The sequence below is a fragment of the Trachypithecus francoisi genome, unplaced genomic scaffold, assembly GCF_009764315.1.
Source record: "Trachypithecus francoisi isolate TF-2019V2 unplaced genomic scaffold, Tfra_2.0 Lachesis_group9, whole genome shotgun sequence".
Taxonomy (NCBI): domain Eukaryota; kingdom Metazoa; phylum Chordata; class Mammalia; order Primates; family Cercopithecidae; genus Trachypithecus; species Trachypithecus francoisi.
In genome coordinates this window covers 37078130-37106060 of record NW_022681474.1, presented here as the reverse complement: position 1 = coordinate 37106060, position 27931 = coordinate 37078130, and the positions used below count along the sequence as shown (strand labels likewise).

General features: G+C 39.2%; 1 protein-coding gene across 2 annotated transcripts in view; it reads right to left on the bottom strand.

Moving 5' to 3' along the window:
• The window catches only part of MCU (mitochondrial calcium uniporter), a 209138-nt gene that overhangs the window by 64962 nt on the left and 116245 nt on the right, over positions 1–27931 (bottom strand). The window lies entirely within an intron of this gene.

The window sequence follows — 27931 nt, the reverse complement described above, 5'->3', positions numbered from 1 at the left end:
GGAACAGAATTGTATGTACAACATGCAAGTTCTGGTCTCAATACTGAGCTGTTAAAGGGCAGATTATTCTCTGGAGTCTAGTACCATGTCACCACTTGGGGGAGAAAAAAAAAACCAACAACAGAAAGGGAACACGTATGGAAAGTGGTAGGGAGTAACTACTGACCAAAAGCACTGTTAACTTCATTTTGTTATCCCATTAAAAAGTACTAACCAGGTTGGGCATGGTGGCTCACGCCTGTAATTCCAGCACTTTGGGAAGCCGAGGCAGGTGGATAACCTGAGGTCAGGAGTTCGAGACCTGCCTGGCCAACCTGGTGAAACCCCATCTCTACTAAAAATGGAAAAAATTAGCTGGGCGTGGTGGTGGGCACCTGCAATCTCAGCTACCTGAGAGGTGGAGGCAGGAGAATCGCTTTAACTTGGGAGGTGGAGGTTGCAGTGAGCCAAAATCGCACTATTGCATTCCAGCCTGAGCAACAAGCAAGACTCCGTTTCAAAAAAAAAAAAAAAATACTAATCAAACTGATGAAGAAGTCCAGAAGGACACCTGTGTTTCTCTTTCAAAGCAAAGTCAGAGCAATTTTGCCAAATAATTACCTAAATGTTTACCCTACAGCAACTATGAGCATGAGGTCAAAAGTAAAACTGAGAAATACCAAAACTGTCTATTTCCTCCCAACAATTAAGCTGGGAAGTTCATGAGTATAGCTTGTAGAATAGGAGAATGAGAAAAATTATTCAGAATCAAATCTAATAAATAGTTCCTATGGTACCTGGCACATACTACCTTATTTCTTACTGACAAAATTATCTAGAAATGTTTGTAAACAATAATGACAAAAACACAAGGCATGTCAATATATTCACATGCATAGCACAAATGAACTATTCTTTGAGGCAGAAATGTAAATGGATATTTTGTGACACATTCCCATTGATGTAAGATTCTTACTTCTAGCATGATTATTTCTTCCTGCCCTATAACAGACATATACCACTCATGTTCACCGAATAAATCGTACACACTTTCCCCTCAGACTTTTCTTCAATGGACAAAATGTATTTTCCATCGAGGCAGGCAGTAAAAAAACCAATTTTCCTTAACAACTACCTCACTATATTTTTCAATACACTATAATTTATACAATACTATCAACTAAGATAAATTTATTGAGTACAAAAATTGTTATTATGATTATGTAGAAGAATGTCCATAGGAGACACATTATGAACTTTTTATGAATGAAGTGTCAATGATGGCTCAAATGGCTTAGTGCAAAAAAAAAAAAAAAAAAAAAAAGACTGGAAAAATGTTAACAACTACAGAATCCAGGTAAAGGGAATTTAGATGTCTACTGCATTATTCTTTCACTTCTATACAGATTTGAAAATTTTCAAAATAAAAAATAAGGAAGTATTCATTAAAAATCCAAAAATGCTAAGGTTGATGAGTTATTACAGCCTAGGAAATTGAAAGTGATAAATACGGCCGGGCGCGGTGGCTCAAGCCTGTAATCCCAGCACTTTGGGAGGCCGAGACGGGCGGATCACGAGGTCAGGAGATCGAGACCATCCTGGCTAACACGGTGAAACCCCGTCTCTACTAAAAATACAAAAAAACTAGCCGGGCGAGGTGGCGGGCGCCTGTAGTCCCAGCTACTCGGGAGGCTGAGGCAGGAGAATGGCGTAAACCCGGGAGGCGGAGCTTGCAGTGAGCTGAGATCTGGCCACTGCACTCCAGTCCGGGCGACAGAGCGAGACTCCGCCTCAAAAAAAAAAAAAAAAAAGAAAGTGATAAATACTCAGAATATTGTAAGCTCCTTGAATGTAAAAACTTTCCCCTCGCTTTTTATTTAATAAGAATGCTGCTATCCAAAGTTACTGATGAAAAATAAACAAACAAACTTACGGATGAGTATTTAGCATGTTGGGGTAGAGGGAATGGTGGGAAACAGAAGTAGCAACAATTAATGAAAGGGCTAGCAAGTTGTGTCTTGACTGTATGTAGTAGCTGTCTCTTCTCACTCCCCTTCTTTCTCTATTTCTACTCTGCCTTCTCACAAAAATGTCAGACGTGCCACAAAAGCTACTTCCTCAAACTAGCAAACTATGTATGGCCTGCAAGTCATAAGGCTGTTCCTGGCTCACTTGATTTGTCAAAATAAGGAAAATTGAACTAAATCCCTCTCTGCTATTGATTTTTAGAGATGTTGGTAAATTTCTGGACACCATTCTTCATGGACTTCTCCCTTGAAAATTTCAAATGTCATCCTACAAAATATCTTATCTATTGCTTCGTCTTGTCCAGCAGAAGGAAGCATAACAGAGTAAAAACTGGCATCTGTTTATATACTGAATGAACGTTTCTAAAAAAGGAGGATTAAAGTATTAAGAGTTAGAAGTAACTTCTATTTCCAATGTGTAACACTGAATGCCAATATGTTTAACATCATTTAACAGCATTGGCCCCAATGTTGAGTCAGTATTTTTTTTTTTTTTTTTTTTTTTGAGACGGAGTCTCGCTCTGTCGCCCAGGCTGGAGTGCAGTGGCCAGATCTCAGCTCATGCAAGCTCCGCCTCCCGGGTTTACGCCATTCTCCTGCCTCAGCCTCCCGAGTAGCTGGGACTACAGGCACCAGCCACCTCGCCCGGCTAGATTTTTGTATTTTTTAGTAGAGACGGGGTTTCACCGTGTTAGCCAGGATGGTCTCAAACTCCTGACCTCGTGATCCGCCCGTCTCGGCCTCCCAAAGTGCTGGGATTACAGGCTTGAGCCACCGCGCCCAGCCAAGTTTTTTTTTTTTTTTTTTTTTGAGGCAGAGGTTTGTTCTTGTTGCCCAGGCTGGAGTGCAATGGTGCAATCTTGGCTCACTGCAACCTCTGCCTCCCAGGTTCACGCAATTCTCCTGCCTCAGCCTCCCGAGTAGCTGGGATTACAGGTATGCGCCACCACGCCCGGCTCATTTTTGTATTTTTACTAGAGACAGGGTTTCACCATGTTGGCCGGGCTGGTCTCAAACTCCCGACCTCAGGTCATCCACCCGCCTTGGCCTCCTAGAGTGCTGGGATTATAGGCATGAACCACCAAACCCGGTTGAGTTAGTACTATTCTTATGTCTTGACAACACAAGCTCTTTGAGGATGGCTATTGTCTTCATCTTTAGATTCAATGCTACTAAATAATTCACTAATTATCTTCAGTAACAATGGCAATAAATAAAAACTGGTCAGTTCTACAATCAGGGTGTGGTAAAGGAGTTCAGGTTTCCAAAATAGAAATCACAGAAGTCAAGAAGGCCGAAGAACGTCGATGGCTTCTCAGAATAGTACTTTCAGCTTTATTTTCATAATGTGAGTTAGCAAAACACTGTGAATATTATTAACCACAACAAAGCAATCATGGTTTGCTCACACTTAGCCTCTCTCTTCTCACTAATCCTAGCTTTGAAGCACATGAAAATCTGAAAAGTCACAGGTGACCTAGGTTAGAGAGGAACTTTTCATTTTAAATCAAATTTTTCAATCTAACATAGCCAGAAGAGTTGCTTAGTTGTAAACTGTTTAAGCCTTTTAAAGTTTTCTACTCTATAACTTTCCTATCAGCTAATTCTTTTTCAAGAGGGAAATTTAACATTGTTAATTTTGCTTATTTTCAAGCAGCTATTTTCCATTTTACAAAATTCTAAAAGAACAGTACAAGTCAAAATATTTTTCACATTTAGAGGTTAGAGTTAGTACTTGATTGGATTTTGTTATAGTACATGCAAAGTCACTCAATAAATGTTAATTTCCATTGGGACAAAATCTTAGTGCTCTCTGGGTCACTGAAGTCCATTAAAGGCTCTATTATTGTCTACTTATTACTTTATTAATACAAAATAAGACACAGTTTTACTAACATTTAAGATACTTTTCAAACTAAACTGGGTGTGACAGCACACTCCTCTAGTCCCACTTACTCAGGAGGCTGAAGTAGGAGAATTGCTTGAGCCTAAGAGTTCGAGTCCAGCCTGGGCAACACAGTGAGACTCCATCTCTTAACAACAACAACAATAAAACAAAAACTTGAACTAGACTGAAAGCCCTTTAAAAACAGGAACAGTGCATGTACTTCTATTGATGTTCATTTATAGTAACCACTTAATAATTGTCATCTTAAAGACAATAAAATTCTAATGCCCAAGGACAGTGGTCACGGCAAGCAAAGTTTAAAGAACAGATTCACATGTTTATTCAAAATAATATCAGGTTTCCTTATACAGTATAGCAAACTAGCCTACCTCAGGTTACTATTAAGAAGGAGGTAAGGTCAATACAAGAAAATAAAGTAAAATTGGAATTCTACAAGGAAATGACATGTGATGAGATGGAACTGACTAATAGAACTATTACTGTATTGTGTCAATGGTGCCAGGTAGAAGGGTAAAAAACAAACATATCTGAGGAGAGTTTACTCTCTTCTCCAAGGTGGAAGCTTGAAATTACTCTACTTGAAATGTACATAGATATAGGGTATTTGCTTCACAATATAGAGGTCTTATATTTGATACCACAGAAATTCTGGACCAAGAAACAGAAGGTGGAAGGGAAACTACTAACCAAAAATGATTCTCCTGAATGCTTCTGGATTACACTAATTTTAAGGTGTCAGGGGAGGAATATGCAGGAAACTAGCCCAATAAGTAATTATAAATCACTAGTAAAGAAACATAAATACATAAGTAGTTAAGTTTGCTGTAGAACACTTTTTATTAGTCAATTAAGTTGTTAAATACAACTATTTAAATAATGATAGTATGTTACCATTCCTCATCACATTTATATGAACTTGCTTGTTTGCCTGTCTGTCCAGAAGATTCTTTTGTAATGAAGGTCAGCAACCTCACCAGGTTATGTATTCGTTTTTGTTTGTTTTGTTCTGAGATAACATCTCCTGTGTCACTCAGGCTGGAGTGCAGCTCACTGCAGCCTGGGTCTTCTGGACTCAAGTGATCCACCGCCTCAGCATCTAAAGTAGCTGGTGGTGTTTGCCACCACCCCAGCTAAATTTTTAATTTTTTAAATAGAAATTCAGTATTGCTATGTTGTCGATGCTGTTCTCAAATTTCTGAGCTCAAGAGATCCTCCTACCTCGGCCTCCTGAGTGCTGGGATTATGTGTGAGCCACTGTGCCTCGCTGATGTCTTAGTCTTAATCACTGTGTATTAGCTATTTAAAAGTACACACCAATTGGCTGTAAAGGAATAGCTTTCAATTACTGAATTCAGGAAGCCAGAGGAAATTGTCTTTTACTTAAATGATTGCTAAAACTTCTACTGTACAACTGAATAAATCTCATCTTTATGTTTTGCCCATTCCTACTTATTTTTAAAATATTTTAAAGTTTTCACTGAAATAGCTGAAGAAAAAAAATCCGATGTAAAACTAGACTTGTTAATGAGTGTTGAATCATATGACATACCAGTTCCTAAAAGATCCCTCTAGAGTTTATTTTTTTATTTTATTTTTTGAGATGGAGTCTCACTCTGTCTCCCAGGCTGGAGTGCAGTGGCATGATCTTGGCTCACTGCAACCTCCGCTCCCCGGTTCAAGTGATTCTCGTGCCTCACCACCCAAGTAGCTGGGATTACAGGAGCCTGCCACCATGTATTTTTGTATTTTTAATAGAGATGGGGTTTCACCATGTTGGCCAGGCTGATCTTGAACTTATGGCCTCAAGTGATCCTTCTTGCTATGAAGGAATGATATTTACACTTCCCTTCCCCACCTGATTTATTTATGTTATTTTTATAATATCAAGATTATAAACATAAAATCTATTCTGAAAGTATAGTTTCCACTGAGGCATATTAAGTCTGTAATGAAATGAATTTAATTCTTATCACACTATTTTTTATCAGCTTATTTCTGAATTCTTTGATTATTCTTTCGATTAGGTAGGTTTTTAATCATGATGTAATCTGTCTGAAAAAGATCTCATGGGTATTAGATTTGCTGAGCTTTTCCATGCTAGAGCACATTGTGTACTAATATTTATGCTTAAAGTATTTTGCTGGTTAAAAAATCCTGGGTTAACCTAAAGACATGGTCAACATTCCTCTATTGTTTTCTAACATTGTTTCTTGCTAAAGAGAAAGCTAAGGTAAGCCCAAGTTCCGTCCCCCATCCCACTACCTACATGACCACCAAATTCTTTATCCATTTAAGTTCTATATTTTCACCAAAATATGCCTCAGTATCAATTGTTCTATATCAATTATTCCTGGGCCACAGGGTAGTCATCTTTGATTCAAGGTTTTAATGATTTCAGAAAAATTTTTCTATTATAGCTCTAAATAATACTTCAGTTCCATTTGTTATTTTTCTCCACATCGAAGGTCAGCAACCAAGATCAGGCAAAATCCAGCTCACCATCTGTTTTTGTAAATAAAGTTTTACCGGAACACAGCCATATATAGTGTGTATGGCTGTTCCTGTACTATAAGAGGCAGAGCTGAATGCCTGTAACAGAAACTATACAGTTGCAAAGCCTAAAGTATTTACTTTTGGGCCCTTTACAAATTTGCTAATGCCATGCATAGATGTCCTTTGTTTTCCCTTATCATCTTCTCTATAATTTTTATATCTGTATTTTCTTAAATTTATATAATTTCCTCAAGCCTCTTAGCCATGTCTCTGATTACATTTACTCTTTGTTATTTCTGATGTGGTTTTCACTTCTCTAACGCTTTTATTTTTCTTTTATACTTCTTTCCTAAGGTTTTCCCACTGGTTTTTCATCTCCTCCTATTGCCTTATTATTTCTTAACACTTGTGTTGGACAGATTCCTATTTTTTGTAACAGGTCATATCTATAATTTGAGTCTATAAAAAAACTAAATGTCAGAACACTACAATAAAGGTTGACTGGTTAGACCTTTAAAGTAATATAATCCTTACTTTTAGAGAAATTAGTACATTGCTTGGAATTCACAGGAGAGGTTCAGCATCCTCCTATATGTGGTCTAAATTTCATAGTATGTATTTGGCAAGTTATGCTTCATTGTTTGTATTCTGGGGCTTAGCTTTGTGCCTAGTTTCACTAATAATGAACTTCTTTTCTATTTTCCTGTCTTCTTGTTTTTAGTGAGTTTCAAAAAAGAAAGGAAGAGTAAAAATTCCTTTATTCTGCTACTTTTAATTGAAGTCTCTTCCTCACACATTACACTGTAAGAAGAGCTAATCTTTAAAGCAAAAAATTATTAGGCCTGATAGGTTTTAATGTACCAGGGAATGAACGATATATTCAAAAAAACAAAAAAAAACAACATCAGCAGTGTGAAAGAATTGCTCAGAACAAGCCTGTGCCAGGAACAACATTTGTTTGGAGATCCGTTCCAGCAGCCGTGCCAAATCAGTTGTATCACTTGGATTAAAGGCAGTTGCAGAATGCTGTACTATAAAAGACTTCCATGGCACACTTACAAATTAGGTTTTTACCAGTTTACCATGATTAGGATTACCAGTTTCACCTGACCGTTACTAAAGTTCCTGTTGCACTCTTCCATTTGATTTGACCCTCATTTGTTGACATGTATGTAACTGCCTTTCCTTTTCCATCCCCTGCCACTTGGATTCAAATATCTCCTCCAATTTCATAAGGTTAGATTAGGGTGGTTTTTAAGGTTCAAAATTCTTTGGGTCTAGGTGTCAGTTACAAAACACAGTGTGTAGCAAGAACCTAAATTATGTTTAAAAAATACATATGTGGCCGGACGCGGTGGCTCACGCCTGTAATCCCAGCACTTTGGGAGGCCAAGACGGGCGGATCACGAGGTCAGGAGATCGAGACCATCCTGGCTAACATGGTGAAACCCCATCTCTACTAAAAATACAAAGAAATTAGCCGGGCGTGGTGGCGGGCGCCTGTAGTCCCAGCTACTCGGGAGGCGGAGGCAGGAGAATGGCGTGAACCCGGGAGGAGAGGATTGCAGTGAGCCGAGATTGTGCCACGGCCCTCCAGCCTGGGCGACTGAGCAAGACTCCGTCTCAAAACAAAACAAAACAAAACAAAAAATATATGTGTGTGTGTGTATGTATGTATAGACCCGAAGGACATAGACTAAATAGATCTGCAGGTTATAATTTATGTACAGTTTCCATATTGTTTACAACAATCGTGTTGTTTCATTTCAGTCAGGAAAAAAAAAAATCACAAAAATATGCTATCCATAGTGCAGACATCAAGAGAGATGGTATTTGCTGGGCGCAGTGGCTCAGGCCTGTAATCCCAGCACTTTGGGAGGCTGAGGCGGGCGGATCACTTGAGGCCAGGAGTTCGAGACCAGCCTAGCCAGCATGGTGAAACCCTGTCTCTACTAAAACTACAAAAATTAGCCAGGTGTGGTGGTGCATGCCTATAATCCCAGCTACTCAGGAGGCTCAGGCAGGAGAATGGTTTGATCCCGGAAGGCGGAAGTTGCAGTGAGACAAGATTGTGCCACTGCACTCCAGCTTGGGCGACACAGCAAGACTCCCTCCAAAAAAAAAAAAAAAAAAGAGCTGGTATTTAAATAAACAGATCTCTCACAACTTCTTTCCCAAGTTTTACCTGATTTTTCATTATCTTCTATAATTAAAGGGTTAGGTTTCTGCAGAGTTGTTTACCGCTCTGGACGTTACATAACATTGCTGGTTGATGCCTTTGCTCATAAAAAGACACTGACTCTAAATGTTAATTTCCAAGTTGGCTGGTCAGTTGTTGCTCACTAGCAGTCCACAGCTAGCAATATATCATTTGAATTTATGTTCCAATGGGCTCTACCTGCCTTGCCAAAAGCTCTCACTTCAGCTTCCTATGGTGAATCTGTTTGAACGAACTCTTGCCATGAGTCATCCTCACAGCATATACAAAAAATCCAGAATGTTGGGCTAGGACACTGGGCTAGGAACTAGACTGTATTCCAAATGCTGGCAGCAAGGAGCCCTCATGTTATTTAATGTTTAGTACAGCTCAGAAAAGACAGTGAAGAAAGTGATCCAGGAATCAGAGGTGACAGTTAAAGCACATCTTAAAGCACTAAGCCACAGAGATGATTAACTTGTCAAGCTGCGTATTTTTGAATTTACTAAGGGCTAGATACTCCTCTCCATCAACCTCCCACAGGACACTAAAAACCGGACAACATAAAGCCAAAGCATTTGATAAAACATTACATAAAGCAGTAATGGGAAGAAAGCTTACTTCCTCTTTACATTGCTTTGCAACCATTTGCTTCTGTAATGATAGAAAGTTATGTCAGAAAACAGCCCTTCATTTCTGATGCTATTTTAAAGCATATCTCAATAATACTAAAGATTACTCACTAGAGACCATCCCTGAGGTTCCTTTGTCTTTTTGCATCATGTCTTCAACCACTAAATCTCTTCACAGAATTCTGTTCTCTCTGGTCACTTTTCTTCCTTTTGTACTGTCTCTTGCTTGGCCCACTGTCTCCACCTCACATCAATAATGAAGTATAAGAAATCTTGAGGACGGGCACAGTGGTTCACGCCTGTAATCCCAGCACTTTGGGAAGCCGAGGCGGGTGGATCACCTGAGCTCAGGAGTTCGAGACCAGCCTGGCCAACATGGTGAAACCCCGCCTCTACTAAAAATACAAAAATTAGTTGGTCATGGTGGCAGGTGTCTGTAATCCCAGCTACTTGGGAGGCTGAGGTAGGAGTATTGCTTGAACCAGGCAGTAGAGGTTGCAGTGAGCCGAGATCACACCACTGCACTCCAGCCTGGGCAGTAGGGCAAGACTCCCTCTCAAAAAGAAAAAAAAAAGAAAAAGAAAATAAACCTTGAAATTACAAATTAAAAGCATTTTACTTTCCATGTCAAAAAAAAAAAAAAAGCACTGTAAACATCCAAAATGAATAGGTAAATACTATTATTTCCTAAAATACTTTCAATATAGGAAACTGTTTTCAAGTGTATCTAGTACATAAATGACAAGGAACACAGGGTTGGCTGAATAAAATTTATTTTTTAACTGAACAAGAAGGAAGATACAGGGAAATGTTTCTGATTATATGTTAATAAAGGAAAAGACAGCATTCAGAATTCTATGAATATGAAAATAAGACTGAAAAAGACAGTATGGCCTTTTGGTAAAATTCTTTTTAAAACATAGTTATGTTATCTTGAGAAATTATCTTTTATCTTCAAAGATAAGTTAGTTAACATGAAATTTATTTTGCAAAAATTCAAAACATCATTACTTAGTCTCTTAATACAGAGATAGAAGAAAATCATTAAATGATAAGCTCAAAGACAACTTACGCATTTTAATTAAGTGGGCCTTTTCAATCAAACTAAACTGAGTGAAAGATTCCTCTTGCTCTGGAACTCTAATGTGATCATTGAAAGAAAAGCAAAGAGAGATTGTGCAGCTGTTTAGTTAAGAAAAGAAAATCCAATTGTAAGAATAATCTAAAGGGACCCCACAGGTCTTACAAAAGAACTCTTATTATTCAGATTAGTAGAGGACCAAGTCTATTGGTTATATTTGGCCCTCTTCTCATTGAAAAACAGACACAAAAAAATGTTTGTCATAAAAACGTCAACTCAGTTCAACAAAAAACACACACGAACACATTAACAAGTTCGTAACAAATTTTATTTTGGCTCACTGAGTCTAGAATGCAACTATCCTTTAACATTAATAACCTTTTTTCTCAAACAACAGCCACCACAACCAAACTGAAAAGGCAATCCAGACTTAAATCTTATCAATTATTTTACAGTCTATCTTTCCTACATTATAAATCACGCATTTTTGTCTTGAGAAACTGGCAGTAAAAGATTTAAGTTTATTTTAGTTCAAAGGGTGACCCCAGTTGGTAAACTAATAAAGTATACACTGAATAGCTATTTCTAAAGCATGTACTGAGAAGGTTGGAGGTTTCTTACTGGGTATAACCAAAAGAAGTTACCAAGTCTTTTCAATATTCTCCAGGCCTATTGTCCTTTCTCTACTACTATCTCCATACTCAGTATAAGCCTTATTTTAACTGTGTTCTCTAGCATTTTGGCTTTCTTGATCTCCTAGACCTACTGTGCCAATTCTTACCTTCTGGTAAATTTATTTCATCAACTCCTGCTGTGGGATAAAGCAAGGCCTATGAGAAAAAGGCAACACAGGCCAGGCGCAGTGGCTCACGCCTGTAATCCCAGCACTTTGGGAGGCTGAGGTGGGTAGGTCAGGAGTTCAAGACCGGCCTGGCCAACATGGTGAAACCCTGTCTCTACTAAAAATACAAAACAACAACAACAACAAAAATTAGCTGGGCGTGGTGGCAGGCACCTGTAATCTCAGCTACTTGGGAGGCTGAGGCAGGAGAATCACTTGAACTCGGGAGGCAGAGGTTGCAGTGAGGCAAGATTGCACCACTGAACTCCAGCCTGGGCAACAAGAGCAAAACTCCATCACAAAAAAAAAAAAAAAAAAAATGGGCAACGTGACTGTCTTAACTGATGTCACTACAAAATCATGTTATCCAATCTTAGCTAGATGAAAAAGTTTACCCACTAAATGCTTTCACATGTGTCAGTGGACTCTCAGACTTCTTCCCTACAAAAGCTATTTGGAACTGTTTCCTGCCTCTCAGTTGAAGACCTCACCTCCTATTTTTACTGAAACCAGTAAAATAGGAAATTTCTGAAATTCACCCTCACAATTTCTGTCTTCTCCAACACCAAGTTTCTCTCAATTTTCTCTTCTTTCATTCTGACACAGGGAAAGAAGTCTCCCCACTCCTTTGCAAGGTGAATACCTTTACTTCTTCAGTTAGTTCTTCTCTCTTGTATCTTTAATGTCTCCAACTTCAATAGCTCCTTTCTCCAACCTTAAACATGTCTAGTTCTACACTGTGCCCACCCCCATACACATACGTTTGCGCACATGCGTGTGTGCGCGCGCGCACACACACACACACACACACACACACACAAAAGCCTACCTTTACTAATCCTAATTCCCACTGATGTTTTCTCATTTTTCATACTATTATACCTTTTTGGAAACATTTGATACTGCTGACTACCTCCTCTCTCCTGAAATTATTTTCTTTGAATTCTATGACACTCTAGGAGTTCCTGAATTTACTTCTTACTCTACTGTCTTTGACCACTTCTATGTTTCCTTTATTGACTTCTTGCTCTTCCAGCTATCCCCTAAATACTCATCAAGGCTTATTCTTTGCCCTTGTTTTTTCATACTTATTCTGTTTGGAGAGCTCAACCTTTCTTAGAACTTCAAGTTATTATCTCAATGAAAATAATGTCTTGAGTCCTTTCTGTAATGATTTTCAGATTCAAATTTCCAACTGCTTATTAGAATAGCTCTATCAAATATACTTCTAAGTCCCTGAAGTAATATATGTTCCCAAACCTGCTCTACTCTGATGTTTCCTATTTCGATTAATTATAACTCAAACTTTTTGGTCAGTCTCTCAGGCTTTAAGACCCATAGCCATTTTAGAGTCTTCACTTTGTACTCCCAGCCAATTCCACGTCTTATCAAGTCTACCATCACCCTTTTTGCTTCTTTCTGTTCCTTCTTTTTTCTATCAACATTAATATAATTCAGTGGTTAAGAGCACAGGCCCTAAAGTCACAAATGGATTTGAATCCTAGCTCTCCCATTTATTAGCTTTGTGGTTTGGAGCAAGTTCCATTGACTACCTGAAGTCTTAATTTCTGTTTAGATAAATCCAGATATTGTGAGGTGACAAAGGGCTAATGCATATAAAGCATTAAGCACAGTGAGCACAGTGCCTGGCACTCAAAAAAGAACTGTTATTGTCACTACTACTGCAATTGCCTCCAATCTTTTGTCCTTCTAATATATCCATCAGAATGCACCAGTCGCTTTCCAAAAGAAAGGAAGGATGATATTATCATCTCTTCAGAACACTTTCACTGGCTCCTCATTGCTGAAAGGATAAAGACAAAACATCTTATAATTTCCAAGATGATATGGTTTGGCTCTGTGTCCCCACCCAAATCTCATGTCAAATTCTAATTCCCGATTTCGGTAGGGGGACCTGGTGGGAGGTGACTGAATCATGGAGGCGGACTTCCCCCTTGCTGTTCTCATGACAGTGAGCTCTCACGAGATCTGGTTGTCTAAAAGTGCGTAGCACTTCCCTCTTCACACTCTCTCTTTCCTGCTCCACCATGGTAAGATGTGCTTGCTCCCCTTTGCCTTCCGCCATGATTCTAGGTTTCTTGAGGCCTCCCAGCCACGTTTCCTGTACAGGTTGCAGAACTGTGAGTCAATTAAACCTCTTTTCTTTATAAATTACTCAGTCTCAAGTAGTTATTTATAGCAATGTGAGAACGGACCAATGCATGAGGCTTTCCAGAAAATAAACCAATCCTAACTCTCCCTCAAGGTACTGAAAGGATACTTCCTTCTACAAGATGACCTTAAAAAATGTTACTAGGGTCTTATTTCCTTTCATCTAATGGCTATCTACACCATGAATATTAAGAATGTACCTGAAAACTTAAAACAATTTTATGGGTACTTCATTCTTGAGTCAAAACTGTGAAATATTTCTTTGGATTCTGCAATCATTATAAGTTCCATTGAAGCTAGTGTTTCAGATGCCTATGACTGTTCTTGCCTCACAAATTTCTACAGTAGACTTGTCTAATTTCAGGGCAAACATTTACTTGAATCTGTTCTCATTTGGCTGGTAATGAGATTAGTATCAGAAGCCAAAGACAAGAGAAAATGGCTGAGTTTCAAAGATAGCAGGTGGAAGAAAAGGTAAGCCAACTGCTGAATATAATGACAAAGGAAACCTAATATCCATTAGTGGTGATAACATGGCATTGTAAAATGTGACTACTCTTTAAATTCAGGTTATTCTTCTCCTAAAAAGTGTTCCGTAAAGAAATCATCTATTTACCATCAAGTAAAATAAGCTTGTCAATAGACTGCTATAAATGTTCCTATTTCATGTTACTTATTGACTAGATTGCATTTAAGTGACTATTTCTATTTGGAAAAGTAATTAGATGTTTAAGTAAGTAAACAGAATCTGGACAGAAATCAATTATTTTCCTTTTCAGTTTTTTCTATTTCCTGCTAATAATTTGCAGGAAATACATATTACCAGAATATGTTATTTTATGAATAACAGATGTTCTTGGGTAAGAAAAGGAAAACGATTCCCAGTGCCCTATATTCTGTTGGCCATCCCTTAGAACAGCCAGTCAGGCCGGGCGCGGTGGCTCAAGCCTGTAATCCCAGCACTTTGGGAGGCCGAGACGGGCGGATCGCGAGGTCAGGAGATCGAGACCATCCTGGCTAACACGGTGAAACCCCGTCTCTACTAAAAAATACAAAAAACTAGCCGGGCGACGAGGCGGGCGCCTGTAGTCCCAGCTACTCGGGAGGCTGAGACAGGAGAATGGCGTGAACCCGGGAGGCGGAGCTTGCAGTGAGCTGAGAGCCGGCCACTGCACTCCAGCCTGGGCGACAGAGCGAGACTCCGTCTCAAAAAAAAAAAAAAAAAAAAAAAAGAACAGCCAGTCAACACTGAAGTCAAAAATCCAACATCAGGTCTATTTTCTGAGCAAAGCTTATGTGTGTGTGAGAGAGGAGAGCAAGGGTGGGTATGTATATGGTGAAAGGAGTAAAAGGAGGCAAAACAATCAAAGTATTAGATTCACTGTTCCAATGAACTATTTAGAATTGAGTTACCTGGGAGCTAAACTTTGGAGTTTGATTATACTATGATGATTGGCCTCCTTATCTAATAAAAATGACAAACAAAAAAAGAACTCATTGAACTTAAGCAAACTTCATTAGTCTTCTTGGCTTAGACCACATTAAAAGTTGCCATTTCCAAGGAGAAGTGCTGTCACTTTTTTTTTTTTTTTTTTAAGATTTCAGAAGAAGTGCTCTTGGCACAATAGGAAGCCATTAAAAGGTTATCTTTAGGCTTAGGTAATATACTCCAAATTCTCATTTAAGTTTTAGTCCAGCTGACTGTACTAAATAATTAAATTACTGTCAATGCATCTTCTTTCCCCCTTCACTCTACAGATGTACAACCTTATAAAAGTCTTTGTGGCCATCAGGCTTTTAAGCTGACTTAAAAGCTACCTATTCCACATAATAAATGAAAATGCTACTCCTGAGTGTGAAAAGCAATACAATAAATATTGTTTCTCAGTGATTTAAGGAACCACATTTACTACCAAAGCAAATGTCACTCTTTAGAGCTGTGTTATTTTGTGACTGATTCTGTAATATGGTTTAATAGCTATATGTTAGCTATATGCCTCTCCCAACCTTATTTTGTAACTCTGACATCCTCACTCCTTATGTCCCAGGCCAATGTCTTCTTGAACTGTTCCTTGAACTGGCCAAGCTTGCTTCTGGCCTCATGGCCTTACATAATTTCATTTCTCTGCCTGAAGCATTCCTTCCATAGATTTTTTTTTTTTTCTGCATGACTGGTTTCTTCTCATCATTCAGGTTTCACTAAACAACCCCTTCTCAAAAAGGTCCTCTCTTTCCATTCAATCTAAAGTAGCTCAACAATCGCTTTTAACACGAGACTCTGCTTTATTTTATTCTTGGAACTTCACATGTGATTCTTTCTTATTGATTTATTGTTCCCACCCTCTTCCCCACTGCCTATACCACCACTAGAATGCAAGGTCCATGACTAATTCTGTATGTTCCTGGCACCAAGAGAAGTGCCCTGTCACATAACAGACACATTCCCTCAAATAACCATTGCATATCTGAATGAATTAATGAATCAAAGGCCTCCATATAGCTGTCTTTAAAGCTCTTCATGGCTGGGCGCGGTGGCTCACGCCTGTAACCCCAGCACTTTGGGAGACCAAGGCTGGTGGATCACGAGGTCAGGAGATCGAGACCATCCTGCTAATAAGGTGAAACCCCGTCTCTACTAAAAATACACAAACTTAGCCGGGCGTGGTGGCGGGCGCCTGTAGTCCCAGCTACTCAGAAGGCTGAGGCAGGAGAATGGGGTGAACCCGGGAGGTGGAGCTTGCAGTGAGCCGAGATCGTGCCACTGCACTCCAGCCTGGGCAACAGAGCGAGACTCCATCTCAAAACAAACAAACAAACAAACAGATTTCTTCACGCCGGGCGCAGTGGCTTACGCCTGTAATCCCAGCACTTTGGGAGGCCGAGACAGATGGATCACCTGAGGTCAGGAGTTCGAGACCAGCCTGACCAACATAGACAAACCCTATCTCTACTAAAAAAACCAAAAAATTAACCAGGCATGGTGGTGCATGCCTGTAATCCCAGCTACTTGGGAGGATGAGGCAGGAGAATTGCTTGAACCCAAGAGGCAGAGGTTGCGGTGAGCCGAGATCATGCCATTGTACTCCAGCCTGGGCGACAAGAGTGAGACTCCGTCTCAAAGAAAAAAAAGAAAAAGCTCTTCATGGACTATTCCCTACCTATGTCTTTGACTTCATCTCACATCAGCCTTCTCACTCTCTGTACTTCACCACACAGGCTTTTTGAAATTTCCTATATTCTTCATTCTTCTCTGTGGGCTCCAGGCCTCTCCCCATTCTTCTGGTTAGAAAAAGATCCCCCAGGTCATTCCTTCATCTGGTTAATGCCTACTCATTTTTGCAGACCTCATTCAATTACCACCTCCTTGATAACTGGAATAGGTTAAATCCCTTATGAAATGCTCTTAAAGTTTTCTTCAAATCTAAGTGCTTATGAAATTAAAATTTGATATTTAATCGTGAGATTATTAGTGTTTGTTCATCTACTAGACTGTTGCACTATGAAAGCAGAAAGTGCCTGTACATAACAGACTCTCAATAAATATTTATTAGATGGGTAAATATCTAGGGAATGGCTAGCAAATTCCACAGGGACTTTCTATAGCACAGTTGAACTGGTTTATTCAACAAATAAACGGCAAGGGGAAAAAAAGAGGATAAACTGTACACAAAGGATTGGGTTCTCACTGACACCTTATCAAAATGGAAGTTCTCTGTCATCATTAATATACTAGGGCAGCCGGGTGCAGTGGCTCACACCTGTAATCCCAGCACTTTGGGAGTCTGAGGTGGGCGGATTGCCTGAGCTTGGGAGTCCGACCTCCCTGGACAATATGGTGAAACCCTGTTGCCACTAAAATACAAAAAATTAGCTGGGCATGGTGGCAGGCACCTATAGTCCCAGCTACACGGGAGGCTGAGGAATGAGAATCACTTGAACCCAGGAGGCGGAGGTTGCAGTGAGCCGAGATTGCACTGCTGCACTCCAGTCTGGGCGACAAAGCGAGACCCTGTCTCAAAAAAAAAAAAAAAAAAACCACAGAGGGAGAGGGGAGGGGAGGGGGAAAAGAAAGAAAAAGAAAAGAAACAAAGAAACTAGGGTCCGGTGAGGTGGTTCATGCCTGTAATCCCACAACTTTGGGAGGCAGAGCAGAGGCAGGAATATTACTTGAGTCTAGCAGTTTGAGAGCAGCCTGGGCAACCAGCAAATCCCCATCTCTACAAAAAATAAAAAATTAGCCAGGCCTAGTGGCACACGCCTGTAGTCCTAGCTACTTGGGAGGCGAAGGTGGTAAGATCACTTGGGCCCAGGAGATTGAGGCTGCTGTGAGCTGTGATCGTACCACTGCACTCAGCCAATCAATCAATCAACCAATAAGTAAGAAGAAATTTATTGGCTAACACATGGGTGCAATTACAATGCAACATATTTTGTTTTCATTTTTGTTGGGAATCACACAAAATAGAACTGATACTCTTCTGTGTGCATTAATACTACAATCACTGCAGCTGTGTGTGAATTTCGCAGTTTTTTTGCATGTGATCTACAACAAAAAAACAAACTTCAATCAACTGTTAGGAAAAAGGCTGAATTAGGTTTATTCTCTATAAAAAATTATAATAGAAAATCTTTGTCATATGAAGAAGTGATCAAAGAGTATGAAGACAAAGCAGGAACAAAAAGTATTATAGAGGTGTATCAGGTAATTAATTAAAACGTTTTTTCTTCTGGATTTTGTGGTATTCGAGGCATTTGTTGACTTTAAAAATAAGTAAATTGGCCAGGCGCGATGGCTCACACCTGTAATCCTAGCATTTTGAGAGGTCGAGGCAGGCAGATCACCTGAGCTTAGGCGTTCAAGACCAGCCTGGCCAACATGGTGAAACCGTCTCTACTAAAAATACAAAGAAAAATTGCCAGATGTGGTGGTGGGCACCCGTAATCCCAGCTACTTGGGAGGCTGAAGTACGAGAATCACTTGAGCCCAGGAGGCAGAGGTTGCAGTGAGCTGAGATCGCACCATTGCACTCCAGCCTGAGTGAGAGACTCTGTCTCAAAAAAAAAAAAAAAAAAAAATGCAAATTGTTGGCACTGTTATTTTATATATATATTTTTTACTTACATTCCAAAACAAAGAGAATGAACCTATAGATTAAGAAATAATATAATATTTGGTCCTTGTTTGGATTCCATTTAAAATGAGCTAACTGTAAATTTATGGGACAATCAGAAAAATTTAAACAATGACTAGATATTCTATGATACTAAAAATACTGTTAATATTTTTAGATTTGATGATGGCATTGTGGCTGTCCTTACATGTCAGAGAAATATATTGAAGTATATACAGAAAAACAATATAATAAATGATTTCCATAAAACAGTCCAGTATTTTGTGTGTGTGCAAAAAAATGAGTGGGGGTAAAAATGAAATAAGATAGGCTATGTGTTGGTAACTGATGAAGTTAGGTACTGGGTATATGGGATTCATTAAACCATTACTCCAACTTTCATAAAGGTTTTCAACTTTCATAGTAAAATATTAAGAAGAAAATAAAATGGAAGTTTATGCTTATTACAAAAAAATTGGAGAACAGAAACTGAAAAGCCTTTAAAAACACAAGCCTTTTCTCGGACTTCACAGCTTACATAAATAAATTAATAGCAGAGGATGCTACTGCAGAACAAATTAAACAGGCCAGATTTATGAGTTTGTAATTTTTTCTTTGTGGCAAGCATTTGTCAATTGTTTCTATTTCTGCATTTTTTTTTTTTTTTTTTTTTTTGAGGCGGAGTCTCGCTCTGTCGCCCGGACTGGAGTGCAGTGGCCAGATCTCAGCTCACTGCAAGCTCCGCCTCCCGGGTTTACGCCATTCTCCTGCCTCAACCTCGGGAGTAGCTGGGACTACAGGCGCCCGCCACCTCGCCCGGCTAGTTTTTGTATTTTTAGTAGAGACGGGGTTTCACCGTGTTAGCCAGGATGGTCTCAATCTCCTGACCTCGTGATCCGCCCGTCTCGGCCTCCCAAAGTGCTGGGATTACAGGCTTGAGCCACCGCGCCCGGCCTATTTCTGCATTTTTAAGTGAAAGTTCTATAGCTCCTCAGGCTCACTGAGTATCACAATTGGCAAACAGAAGATGGGGGAAAATGAGAGCCAACTGGATGAAGAAATACAAGAAAAATTCAAGGAGAATTGTTGCTGATTTTGTGAAGAAATTATTTCTTTAAAAGAAAAAAAAAAGCAGGAAAAAGAAACAACAAACCATCTACTGTATGAGCTATATTCTCCTCCACAATAATAAAAGCCAAAATGGATTACCCAGATGGAAAAACCCACGTAATTTTGCTCCTGAAAATTATTATGTTTTAAGCCTATCTTCTCTTATAATAAAATCCACAAAGGAGAAGAGGGGAAAAGGAGTATTAGTCTATTTTCGGTGAAATACAGAAACAATGAGTCATGAGTACATGAAATAAGATATAATTCTTTTGGTACACGATCTGATGGCTGTACAGGGAATCAAACCACTGTTGGTTAAGCTATAGTGAAATGCTACTCAACATAATTACTCAGGAGTTACAAATATTTCAAAGTAAGTTTGAGTGGTGATGTTTTTGTAAAGGATTTAACAGATTTACCAGATCACCTTTCATACAGAATAAGGGGAAATACATATAAACAAATATTGCTTTAATGTTCAAATAAAAGCATAAAACACAAACCAGAAAGTAAAGCTTTAAGGATTATACAAAGGAATAGTGTTCTATTTGCCTTTTAAAGCAAAGGCTGAATATTTCACATGTAGATACACACTGAATATATTTCAGCAAGGCAGGCTCCGAGAGCTGTGACTATCCAATGGTCTACAATGGATAAGTATTTACCTTTACCATAAATTTCCTTTTGCTCAGTTTCTGATGAAATTACAAATTTGTCAGCCTTGTTCAGTTCTTGTCAGTTTCACTGGAGAACTTTTAAGACATCGTTCAGTAGTTCTGGCCAGAGTGGTTAGTTCTGAGTCATTTTTTTTTATTTTTTATTTTTTTAAAGAAAACTCAGAGTTTATTTATATTTCACTTAAGTACAGAATTATTTTTAAATGAAAACAAGGCTAATAAAATTTGTCTTGTTTATTCTTTATCCCTACTGAATCAAAAGACTCACTGAAAATGCTAGTTACTTAAGTAATGATAGATGATTGTTTAAAAGGAGGCAGGGAAAATCCTCAGGAACACTACGAACCTGCCCCTCCAGAATCATGTGCCTCTTGAAGAAGTACAAGTTAAACCTAGAAGGAGAGCAGGAAATGCCTGTTGTCCTTCAGGACAGAATGGATGAACCTCTCAATAGTGGGAGCTTCCAGTTTTGTGTTGAACACTTGGTATCACAATTCCTCAAAGGCCACATAAGTGGTTTAAAGGAAATCCCACACAAATGTGTAAAAACACAATTAAGAGTTACCTAGGGCTGGGCACAGTGGCTAGCGCCTATAATCCCAGCACTTGGGAGGCCGAGGTGGGTAGATTGCTTGAGCTCAGGAGTTCAAGGCAAACCTCGGCAACATGGTGAAACCCCATCTCTACCAAAATATAAATAATTAGCCAGGCATAGTGGTGTATGTCTGTGGTCTCAGTTACCTGGGAAGCTGAGGCGAGAAGTTCGCTTGAGCCTGGGAGGTAGAGGTTGCAGTGAGCCAAGATCACACCACTGCACTCCAACCTGGGTGACAGAATGAGACCCCATATCAAAAAAAAAAAAGTTACCTTGAACTAATTACCTAGACTCATCATCAACTAATAGGAAACAGGATGTTTTCTATTATCTACTTTTAGAATGAAATAGCAATTTTCAAGAAAACAAACTGATAAAGAATTATCAAAAATCACCTGAGAAGTCTGTGGGTCAGAGTCAGTCCAAGCCTCCCAAGCAGAAGTAAGGTTTATGGGAAGAACATGAAACTAGAGTCAGAAGGGTAAAGTTCTAATGTTAGCTCCAGTGCTGGCTGGCACTTATATTCACTACACTGTACCTATAAAATCAACAGAACCAATTACTACCTTTTGAAAATACTTTCAGCAAAAAAAAGAAAAAGAAAAAATGTTATGAGTTAACACTATCTAGGAAGTTACGTAATCAATGAGAACCTCTCATCACCTCCATTTCTACAGCACTATAACCGAATAGTTACCTTAATAGGTGATAGTGTATAATAACACGAAAAGTACTATAAATTTTCTAGAGAATACTGCCCAAAGTACTATGAATATGTCCTCTACCTATCCCCACCCCCACAAATTAGTGAAAATATACTAAAATTTTTGGTTTCTCACTTCAGTGAAACTTTAAGAGACAGGGTCTCACTCTATTGTTCAGACTGGAGTGCAGTGGTGTGATCAATCATAGCTCACTGTAGTCTCAAACTCCTGGGCTTAAGCGATCCTTCCACCTCAGCCTCGCAAATACTACAGGTGTGTTCCACCATGCCCAGCTAATTTTTAAATTTTTTTGTAGAGATAGGGTCTTGCTATGTCGCCCAGGCTGGTCTCGAACTTCTGGCCTCCCAAACTGTTGAGATTAAACGTGTGAGCCACCATGCCAGGCCTCAGTGAAACTATTTAAAAAATAATCCAACACCTTAGATTGTGTACTTCATTGTGTGTAAATTATATCAATTAAGAATGCATGACGGCAAGGTTAGAAAAGATCATCCAAACACAAATGAATTCAAAAATTTCTTTAGGAAGGCACAGCTCTCTCTTTTATTCAGTATTCTGTTATAGGATGTTTCCTTTTGTTATCAGTGATTCTCAGCCTTTCAAACTGAAAGAACAATTGAGAGGCTGTAATCTATAGACAGGGCTTTTGGAAGATATATGGACTCATTAAGTGATTCAGTAAATACATCTTGATACATGAGCAAGAGGCTTTTCCATCTCTTTTGCATTACCGGTTGAGTATTCTCTATTCAAAATCCTTGGGACCAAAAGTGTTTCAGATTTCAAAATTCTTTGGATTTTGAAATATTCTCACACACATAATGAGATACTTTGGGAATAGGACCCAAATCTAAACACAAAACTCATTTATGTTTCATATATACCTTATACACATAGGCTAAAGATAACTTTATACAATATTTTAAATAATTTTGGGCAGGAAACAAAATCTGTACACATTGAACCATCAGAAAGCAAAGGTTTCAACTATCTTGGCCACCATGGGGACAATTTGTGGCTGTCTGGCATCATCATCATGCTGTGCTTGGAAAAGATATATCGCAACTGGAGGGCACTGGGGGAGGGTCTTTTTTCCCTTGAGATCCCTGAATAAACTGTGCGCTGTATTCCTGCGTTTTGACTGCAACATGTTACATGAAGTCAGGTGTGAAATGTTCCACTTGGCATGTCACTTCAGCACTCAAGAAGTTTTGGATTTTGGAGCATTTCAGATTTTGGATTTTTGAATTAGAGATGCTGAACTTGTATTTGTCAAGACTGATTATTAAAAAATGAAATAATAGGAACTATAATCATCCAACCAAATGTTGTATGTCTAATATGTTTCAAAAGCAATGCATTATTACTTATCAGATATTATTTGTAATCCTTAAGATATGAATAGGTAATTCATAAAATAAGAAATACAAACGGCCAATGACCTGAAAAAAATGTTTAATCGTAATAATAACGATATTTATTAAAAACAATGACATGAGTTTTGTTTTATCTTTTTTTTTCTATCAGATGAGAAAAGATTAGAGAGATTTAGCAGTATCGAATGTGAACTCTTAGCCCCAACAATTCTGTTTTCAAAAGATGTTGTGAGTTGAGCATAGGGCATGTACCTGTAATCCCTCCTACTCAGGAGGCTGAGGTGGGAGGATCAGTTGAACCCAGGAGTTCAAGTCCAGCCTGAGCAACACAGTGAGACCGCATCTCGTTTAAAAAAAAAAAAAAGTTATATATTGAAATTGTCACAAGTACACAAAGCTAGGGGTGCTTACAGAGAACAGCTTTGTGAAGGCTAGAACTTAGGATTTGTTTACCACAGTTTTCAACACCAAAAATAGTGCTTGGCACACAGCAGGTAATCATTAAATATTTATTAAATGAATGAATGTTCACTGTAATACTATTAATTATAGTGAATATTTGGAAATCATCTAATAAATTATGATATATCAATACAATGAAAACTATCTAGTTTTTTTAAAGGATAAGGTTGAGGCCGGACGCGATGACTCATGCCTGTAATCCCAGCACTTTGGGAGGCCAAAGTGGGTGAATCACAAGGTCAGGAGTTCGAGACCAGCCTGGCCATATGGTGAAACCCCATCTCTACTAAAAATACAAAAATCAGATGGGCGTGGTGGCGGGGCCTGTAGTCCCAGCTTTTCGGGAAGCTGAGGCAGGAGAATCACCTGAACCTGGGAGGCGGAGGTTACAGTGAGCCGAGATCAGGTCACTGCACTCCAGCCTGAGCAACAGAGCGAAACTCCGTCTCAAAAAAATAAAAAACAAAAATAAAAGAATCAGGCTGATCCACATATACAGCTGTCAAAGTATATTACAGAATATTAGGTATAAAAATTAATTTATAAAATTAAACATAGTTTGATTTTATATTCAAAATATACAGTATGATTCTATACTTTAGCTTAAATTATATCCACACATTGTATATGCACAGAGAAAAGTCTGAAAGAATGTATATCAAACTGCTAATGAGAGGGCTTTCACTTTTTGCTCTCTAACACTTCTGTATTATTTTGATTTATAAACATCACATATTACTCAAGTAAGAAAAGATTTCTAAAAAATAAAATAAAATAAAAAACACAACTAAATGCATCTAGGAAAAAAAGTCCCGAGAAGAGCATACAAAATGCTGGGATTATGCCTGTAATCCCAGCACTTTGGGAGGCTGAGGCAAATGGATCATGAGGTCAGGAGTTCAAGACCAGCCTGGCCAGCATGGTGAAACACCATCTCTACTAAAAATACAAAAATTAGCCGGGCATGGTGGCATGCGCTTGTAATCCCAGCTACTTGGTAGGCTGAGGCAGGAGAATTGCTTGAACTCAGGAGGCAGAGGTTGCAGTGAGCTGAGATTAGCTGGGCGTGGTGGTGCACACCTGTAATCCCAGCTACTCGGGAGGTTGATGCAGGAGAATCACTTGAATCCAGGAGATAGAGGTTGCAGTGAGCGGCCGGGCGCCATGGCTCACGCCTGTAGTCCCAGCACTTTGGGAGGCTGAGATGGGTGAATCACGAGGTCAGGAGATTGAGACCATCCTGGCTAACAAGGTGAAACTCCCTCTCTACTAAAATACAAAAAAAATTAGCCGAGCGTGGTGGCAGACACCTGTAGTCCCAGCCACTCAGGAGGCTGAGACAGAATGGCGTGAACCTGGGAGGTGAAGCTTGCAGTGAGCTGAGATCACGCCACTGCACTCCAGACTGGGCGACAGAGCGAGACTCCATCTCAAAAAAAAAAAAGAAGAGGTTGCAGTGAGCCAAAATCATGCCACTGCACTCCAGCCTGGGTAAGAGTCAGACCTCGTCTTTAAAAAAAAAAAAAAGAATAAAACGAAATTATGCTATAAAGTAGAAACAGCAAGGTGAAACATACAGAAATACACTAGTAACAGGAGACTTTTACTTCTTAGACCATCGCAATTCATATAGACAAAAATAATGAGGCTACTTAACCTAGTTGATAAGCTACAATACTGTGGGTGCATTCTGTACCCTGAAGTTAAAAAACAAAACTATTATCAAATGTCCATGCAACATTTATGAAAATTGAACACTAGGTTACAAAGAAAACATCAATAAATTCTAAGAAGTAGCAAATTTTTTTTTAAATCCTTAATCATATTGCAATAAAACAAAATCAGAAAATAAAGTCATTCTACCTGGAAATTTTGAAACTCTGTTAAATAATTCTTGGTCAAGGAGGAAATAGAATTATTTAAATTTATCTGTTAAATCCCTGTAATCCCAGCACTTTAGGAGGCTGAGGCAGGAGGATCACTTGAGGCCAGGAATTTGAGACCTGTCTGAGCAACATAGCAAGACCCCATCTCTACAGGAAAAAAAAAAAACTAAAAAGTAGCCAGGCGTGGTGGTATGCACCTGTAGTACTACCCACTCGGCAGGCTGAGGCAGGAGGATCACCTGAACCTAGGAGGATGAGGTTGCAGTGCGCTATGTTACTCCAACATGAGTAACAAAGTGAGACCTGTCTCTTTAAAAATAAAAAATTAACAAAATAAATTTTCCTGTTTAAGCTCTGGCCTTGTATTCGTTAGGATAGCTCTTTGTTGTTTTAAAGGTTTTTGTTGTTGTTATTGTGGTTTTTTAGAGACAGAGTCTCACTCAGGTACCCACACTGAAGTGCAGTGATATAATCATAGCTCACTGCAGCCTCGAATTCCTGGGCTCTGCCTCCCATGCAGGTAAGACTACAGGTGCATGCCACCACACCTGGCCAATTGTTCTATTTTTTGTAGAGACAGGGTCTCACTATGTTGGTCGGGCTGGTCTCAAGCTCCCGTCCTCAAGCCATCCTCCCACAATGGCCTCTCAAAGTGTTGTGGTTACAGGCGTGAGTCACGGCAACTGGACTGTTTTAAAGGTTTCTCTTTGAGAAATGAAAGTACTGCGTGCAGTTTAAGACAATGGTTCTGAGAGAAATCACTGTCTGAGAGAAATGTTTTGTGAGAAACTCTTGGTGGATCAATGAGCTCTAACAGTTACAGAATGGCATTTTTTTTTCTCACTGAGACAGAGTCTTGCTCTGTCGTGCAGGCTGGAGTGCAGTGGTTCGATCTTAGCTGGCTGCAACCTCGGCCTCCCCCCAGGTTCAAGCAATTCTCCTGCTTCAGCCTGCAGAGTACCTGGGATTACAGGCACGGGCCACCAGGCCCGGCTAATTTTTGTATTCTAAGTAGATACAGGGTTTCACCATGTTGTCCAGGCTGGTCTCGAACTCTTGAACTTGTGATCCGCCCGCCTCGGCCTCCCAAAGTGCTGGGATTACAGGCATAAGCCGCTGCGCCCGGGTCCAGAGTGGCATTTTTAACTACACTGTTTCTTTGTGCCAAGAAACAGACACCACATTATAGATGCCTCATCAGAAGCCACCAACATTTTCAGTCATCGGGAGCTACAATCAAACTGTACCCACACTCCATTTCCCCCACTAATATATTGCTGATGCCAAGTCCCAGAAATTATATCATGTTATACACTAATATTTCAGTATCTCTAAAAGATAAGATTTTTAAAAATCACCATATCATACACATACACATTTCAAATTTTTAGCAGTTTTAATGGAAAAACTTCTAAAATTTACTCATTTTTCTTAAAACATACTGAATATGAAACAATTTTAACTTGATAACCCAGAGTCAATATTACTGGAAGTGGGGTGATGCCATATCAAAAACCAAAAACGTGTGGCAGTGACTGAGATGGGATGGCAGGTGGAGGCAGGGTGGGCCTGAGGAAGGTGATGATGAAAACTTATAGGAAAGTGGGGAAATTTTTATTGGAAGCTAGAGTGGTGAAAAACTTGGTAACACAGTCACCTATGGTAATGTGGAAAATAAGAAATATACCTAATGAGCTCAATGAGGAGATTTTAGGACAGAATTTTGAAGGTACTATTTGTCTTCTTCTAGCTGGCTATAGGTAAATAGAAATGGAAGAGAGATAGTATAAATTTTAAAAACTAATTTTCAAGGAATATTTTAAGAAAACATAAATAACCTAGGATTTTCTGGGTTTGGAAAAATAAACATTTTTTTCATTCAATCCAGAAAGCAAGCCATTCTCAAATGAAGAAATGTATTCTGGGCAAAATATAAAATCCAGAATGAACCTTTAAAATATTTTATTAAGACTCAGGGAGATTTACAAAGGTACTCTATAGACTCTACCAAATGGGAGGTGGGGTAAGCTATTTAAAGATCTTAAGGCATGCCTCACAGATACTCTACATTAAAGAGAGAGTTCTAAGAAGCCTAAGGATCTTGTTCCACAGTAGTCTCAGAGGGAGCTCAAGGTAGAGAGTCTTATCTTAGAAATTTGGGGGTCTCGGTCTGTCTAATTAAGTGAATTCATTAACTGACTCATAATAAACTCACAGAGATTCAAAAGAAATTATATCAGCTTGGACTGAAAGGGACAGAAACAGAACAGAATGAAGGGAGGCTTTTGGACTTCCCAAACTTCTTTCTATAGGCAAGAAATAGGCCAAGAAAACTACTCAGCAATAAAAACAGGCTACTTTTATGCAGAAGCAAGGATGACTCAGCGAATGAAGAGCCCAGAAGGCAGAACCAAGAGCCTTAGGAAACAACCTCATAGGCAGAAAGACTTATCCCCAATCAAGAAAATAGCACCACGTGTCTGGTTGGATTCCAGATCAGTACCTCTATGAATCTCATTTTCCCCCTATTTGAATGGGAGGGTCTGTAGTGGTGATCCTAAGTTTTTCTCACCACTGTATGTTGTGTATATGTGGGGCAGATAACTTATCTCTTTACTAAAAGGTCTTCAAATCAAGAGGAATGACTCCCAAGGAGCT